A 5,393-nucleotide genomic window follows, 5' to 3' on the forward strand; every position below is an offset into this window, starting at 1 on the left:
AAGGTTCTAGAGGGAGGCCCCCTTCTAAGTCATACTTAGGGTGTTTATATAGGCTTTGCATTGGCTTTCTTTCTCCCTGAGTATCCTTTTCTGTGTAGAATACAACTTCTTGAGAAAAGGACACACCCAAGTGCCACGGCCGTGTGACGTGATTGCCAGGCTGTGTTCGATCTGTTAAATTGCACACGGCCGTGAGGGTCAATGGCTAGGCCGTGTGAATCGTGAAAACCTTGGTCGACACCCTCAAAGTACACGGGCGTGTGAGCTACCCGTGTAGCAAGGCTTAGGCCATGTCATCTTCTCGATTTGGTCTGTTTTGTCCCTTTTTGGCTCGTTTTTGGCTCCTTTTGACTCTCAGTGCTCTCCTGAGTATAAAACATGAAATACCTAGATTAAGAGCACCAAAATACACAAATCTAGTAATAAAAAACCATAAATATGCTAAGTATTTGGGGTAAAAATATGTATAATTTGGCGTTTATCAAATACCCCCAAACTTAAGCATTTGCTTGTCCTCAAAACTCTCATTTACTGCTAGAATTCATTCCTTTCAATCACATAATCATTACTGATAAAGATACAAATTATTCCACTGTAAATCATATAGTGAGAATTCAACTATAGGGGCATTAAAAGCCTCAAACAATCTAAATTGAATATTTTGATAATAAAATCATAGGTAATCTCCTTCCTCTAAGTAATTAACTTTAGTCCTAAATATAATAGAGATGACATACTCACTAAAGATTAACTCAAATCACTCAAAGTGTTTAAGGTTCAAGATTAAGCACTCTATTGTCTAGCATGAGAAATTATTACCATAGGCTTGCATGAAAATCAAATCTCCACCACTTGTAAATGATATGATACACAAATCAAAAGGTCTTTGTATGGTTGTAACGGGGTTTAGGTTATAGGTATGGATACAAGCTGAAAAGAAAAAGGTTAGAATAGAGATAATTTCAATATATTACCCCACTATCAAAAACTTAATTACTAATCACAAACAAATATCTAGAACTATATTACACAAGCTCTTTTTTTTTAAGAACAAATCAAGTTAATACAATATAGAAATCATACTTCATGATTCAGTAACAAAAAAAATGGTGAACATTGTGAGGTAACAATATTAAATTTAATCTCAATAAAAAAAAAGTAAATTAAGTAAGAGGATTTCAACAATAATGGGTTAATGGGTTAATGATGAGGGTTACTCAATAAAAAGGGTTAGTAGGCTCAAGGGGGTTCACTAAGAGTTTGATTATGTGGGAAGGCTTTTTATGAAGGAAGTTGGTTAAATCCTAAGTGCCTTTAACATCTCAGTATATCAAACCATACGTGTGATGTCGACATGCAAAATCGAAGCAAGTTCTAAAATAACAGTTCAATGTTGACACACTCAAACCACAGAATAAGTGAGCAAGAAAGAAAACTATATGCTCAAAAGGCTCAAAAATCTCACAAAAAATTTGGATTTTTGATGTCATTCCTATATACTTAAGATTTCAAGATAATACCTCAATTCAGGAAAATAATCTAAAAATTTTAGTTCTCAAAATATCAACTTATCATGCTTGATTCTCTAATGTCCTATAATCAAATAATCATGCATAATTCTCATGGTCTAATTCATGACATATCAACAATAATTATAGATCAATCAAAATTTATTCGATCAATATTATGAGAAAATCACTTAAGCACAAGACCAAATTGAGAATAATGCAAAAAGCTAGGCATCATGTTCATGTTCACCCCCCCCACACTTAAGATGTACATTACCCTCAATGTACAAAGAGAGAATATTCAAAATAAAGAAAATCATAAGAGGGAAATAGGTGAAACTCCCTAATTTATGGATGCGGAGCTTGATTCTGAGGCTGGAGTGTTTGTGGAAAGTGGTAGATGCCACTGTTCTTTACTAGATGAAGAAATTGGGTCATTGAACATGGCACTCGTTAGGTATTGTGCCCTATTTGTTTCCTCATTCTGTAAAATATTCCTAGCAGCTTTGCTTGGAAGTCTGTAGAATCATGAAGAGCTTATTAAGAGGGGGTGTGGAAGAGAGGGTAGTGGGATTACTTGTTAGAAATACCAAAAAAAAATGAAGAAAGTATAATTTACTAATATAGATATGTCTTTCAAAAGAGAATAAAAATTGAAATGAAAATAAAAATAAATAATCGCGTGTCCTCTGAAGGTGAGCCCGTGTTTTTCGAATTTTGTGATTTAGGTTATGCCCGGCTATTATCCCACACCAGTGTGTCTTGGGCGTGTGTGGCACACGGCTATGTCGCACGATCATGCCTAGCTTTGTTCGCTTCTCCCACGCTCGTGTGTTAGGGTACCACGCTCGTGTATTATTGTCCACGGCTTAACGGCACGGGCGTGTCTCACACCCGTGTCAAAGAAATAGAATTGAGCCTTGCCCCTGGCACACCTGGGTTCACTTATCAGGTTCACCCACGGCCATATCGCACGGCCATAGGGATTTATCGCATCCCGTGTTTTGGGGAAATCATGTCCTGCTTCCACATGGCCGTGTCTCTTCCCCTGTTTGGCCACGGCTTTAGGCACGCCCATGTGCTTGGCCGTGTGTGCTGAAAAGCTTTGCGATAAAGTTAATGATTTAAAGTGTTAGAAATTAAAAATAAAGAAATCAAAATATGTTAGTGCTCAGGTTGCCTCCCAAGAAGCGCTTATTTATAGTCTAAGCTCGACTTACCTCTCTAGTGAATGGTCAGGGTCGTTCAAGGAGTTTATACTCCTTATTCCTGCTATCAATCTCATCAAAATAAGGTTTTAATCGGGTGTTGTTTACCTTAAAAGTGCTGAACTTGGGATGACTCACCTCCATCGTACCGAATGGAAAAATACTAAGTATTGTAAGAGGGATTTCTTTATTCGGTGTGGTAGTGACAATGTGGGGATCTACGGTATCTAGTAAGACTTTATCACCAACCTTAAGTTATTTTGGAGAGGTATCAGGCTCGTTTTGGCATAGTTTTGATTTACCATGTTTCTCAGTTTATGTGCTCGCCATTCGTCTAGCTCCTCTATCCGTAGCCTTCGTTCTTCATGAATGTGTCCTCTATCATTTCAAGAACATGGCTCGTGAACTTTTTTGAAGCTCAATTTCTGCAAAGTCATATTGTCAGTTTTAGTAGATTGGTGTGGACCATTACTTTCAATGTTCAATGTGATGCCAGAATTGTGAGCTTGAAGGGTAATCATTTCGTCTCCCACACGAAGTGTAAGCTCACCTGTGCCAGCATCAATAATTATTTTAGCAGTTGCTAAAAAGGGCCTCCCTAAAATCAAAGGGGTGTTATTATTCCCTTATATGTCTAGAACAACGAAATCAATGAGAAATATGAACTTATCTACTTTCACTAGTACATCTTCAATAATACCCCTAGGAAATCTTATAGTTTTATCTGCCAATTGAATGCTCATCCTAGTTTGTTTAGGTTTCCCAAGACCTAGTTACTTAAACATTTTGTAAGGTATGACGTTAATACTAGCCCCTAAATCAGATAATGCATGACTTATATCTAAACTACCAATTAAGAAAGGGATTGTAAAACTCCCTGGATCTTTCAATTTGTGGGGTAATTTATTCTGTAGAATAACTGAGCAGACTGCGTTTAGCTCCACATGCGATGCTTCGTCCAACTTCTGCTTATTTACTGAAAGCTCTTTTAAAAATTTCATTGCATTCCGCATCTGCGACAAAGCTTCAATAAACGGTAAGTTAATATGTAATTTTTTCAAAAGTTTGAGGAATTTACCAGATTGTTCATCTGAGCGGTCTTTCCTTGTCGCGTTAGGGTATGGGACACGAGGTTTATATTCCTCATTCACCATTTTGTTATAACCTACCTCACTTTTACCTTTGCTCACCACAGTTTCTTGCGTCAATTCTGGCTCAGGTGCAATGAATCCTTATCTTGAGTACTAATTGAGTTGAGGTGTTCCCTTGGATTAGGTTCAGTATTACTTGGTAAGCTACCATCTGGTCGTTCGGAGATTAGTTTGGATAACTGGCCTATCTGAGTTTCGAGCCCTTAGATCGATGCTTGTTGATTCTTAAGTGCTGTCTCAGTATTTTGGAAACGAGTTTCTGAGACAGAGATGAATTTAGAGAGCATCTCTTCAAGGTTTGGTTTCTTCTCTTGTTGATAAGGTGGCTGTTGAAAACCCTGAGGATTTTGTGGCTTTTGATTCCCTTGACCACCCCAGGAGAAATTTGGGTGGTTCCTCCAACCTGTATTATAAGTATTACTGTATGGGCTATTTTGAGATCTAAAGTTATTGTTACCCATATAGTTGACTTGTTCCTCGTCAGTTGTGGGATTGAAGGATTGATATTCTGTATGCACACTCCTCCATTTGAGTCACACCTCATTACTGGATGTACCTGCGTAGAACCAAGTAAACCATCAATCTTTTTATTGAGAAGTTCTACCTGATTTGACAGCATAGTAACTGAGGCGAAGTTATAAACGCCCGCTGTTTTTGTTGGGTTAGTCCTCATGACTTGCCACTGATAGTTATTTAGTGACATTTCTTCTATAAACTCATAGGCATCTTTAGGTGTTTTATTGTTGATGGTTCCGCCAGCAACTGCGTCAACCATTTGTCGAGTCGAATGATTCAGACCATTGTGGAATGTTTGCACTTGAAGCCAAAGTAGAAACCCATTGTGAGGGCACCTTCTCAGTAAGTCCTTGTATCTCTCCCATGCATCGTAAAGTGTTTCTAAATCCATCTGCACAAAAGAAGAGATATCATTACGTAATTTTGCCGTTTTAGCCGGCGAAAAATATTTTAGTAAGAATTTTTCGATCATTTGTTCCCAGGTAGTAATTGACCCTTGTGGTAACTAGTTCAACCACTATTTAGCTTTGTTCCTCAATGAAAAAGGAAATACCCGAAGACGAATGGCATCATCAAAAACGCCATTGACTTTAAATGTATCACAGAATTTCAGAAAGTTTGCTAAGTGAGCGTTGGGATCTTCATCCTGTAAGTCATCAAACTGAACAAATTGTTGTATCATTTGAATTGTGTTAGGTTTCAGTTCAAAAGTGTTTGCAGCTACAGTAGGTCTAACTATGCTAGATTCGGTTCCTGTTAAAAGAAGGTTTAGCATAGTCATACATAGTACGTGGAGCAAGATTATGATTAGTCGCAATTGTAGGAGGTAGCTGATTGCCTTGGTTTTTAGCCATCTCGTCGGTTGGGGGTTGAGTATCGTCTTCTTGCTCGCTCTCCGTGTATCTTAAGCTGAGCCTTATTTCTCTTTGGTTTCTGTGAACTGTGCGATCGATTTCTTCGTCAAAAAGTAATGGTCCCGACGAGTTTCTTCTAGTCATAAACTATGAAAA

General features: G+C 37.9%; 1 non-coding gene across 1 annotated transcript; it reads left to right on the forward strand.

Moving 5' to 3' along the window:
- The first annotated feature begins 4,700 nt into the window (after positions 1 to 4,700).
- LOC128293486 (small nucleolar RNA R71) lies at positions 4,701 to 4,808 on the forward strand. The gene has a single exon (XR_008283667.1). It is a non-coding gene; the product is annotated as a small nucleolar RNA R71 (small nucleolar RNA).
- The last annotated feature ends 585 nt before the right edge of the window (positions 4,809 to 5,393 follow it).

This window comes from Gossypium arboreum, chromosome 5 (genome assembly GCF_025698485.1).
Source record: "Gossypium arboreum isolate Shixiya-1 chromosome 5, ASM2569848v2, whole genome shotgun sequence".
NCBI classification, from domain to species: Eukaryota; Viridiplantae; Streptophyta; class Magnoliopsida; order Malvales; family Malvaceae; genus Gossypium; species Gossypium arboreum.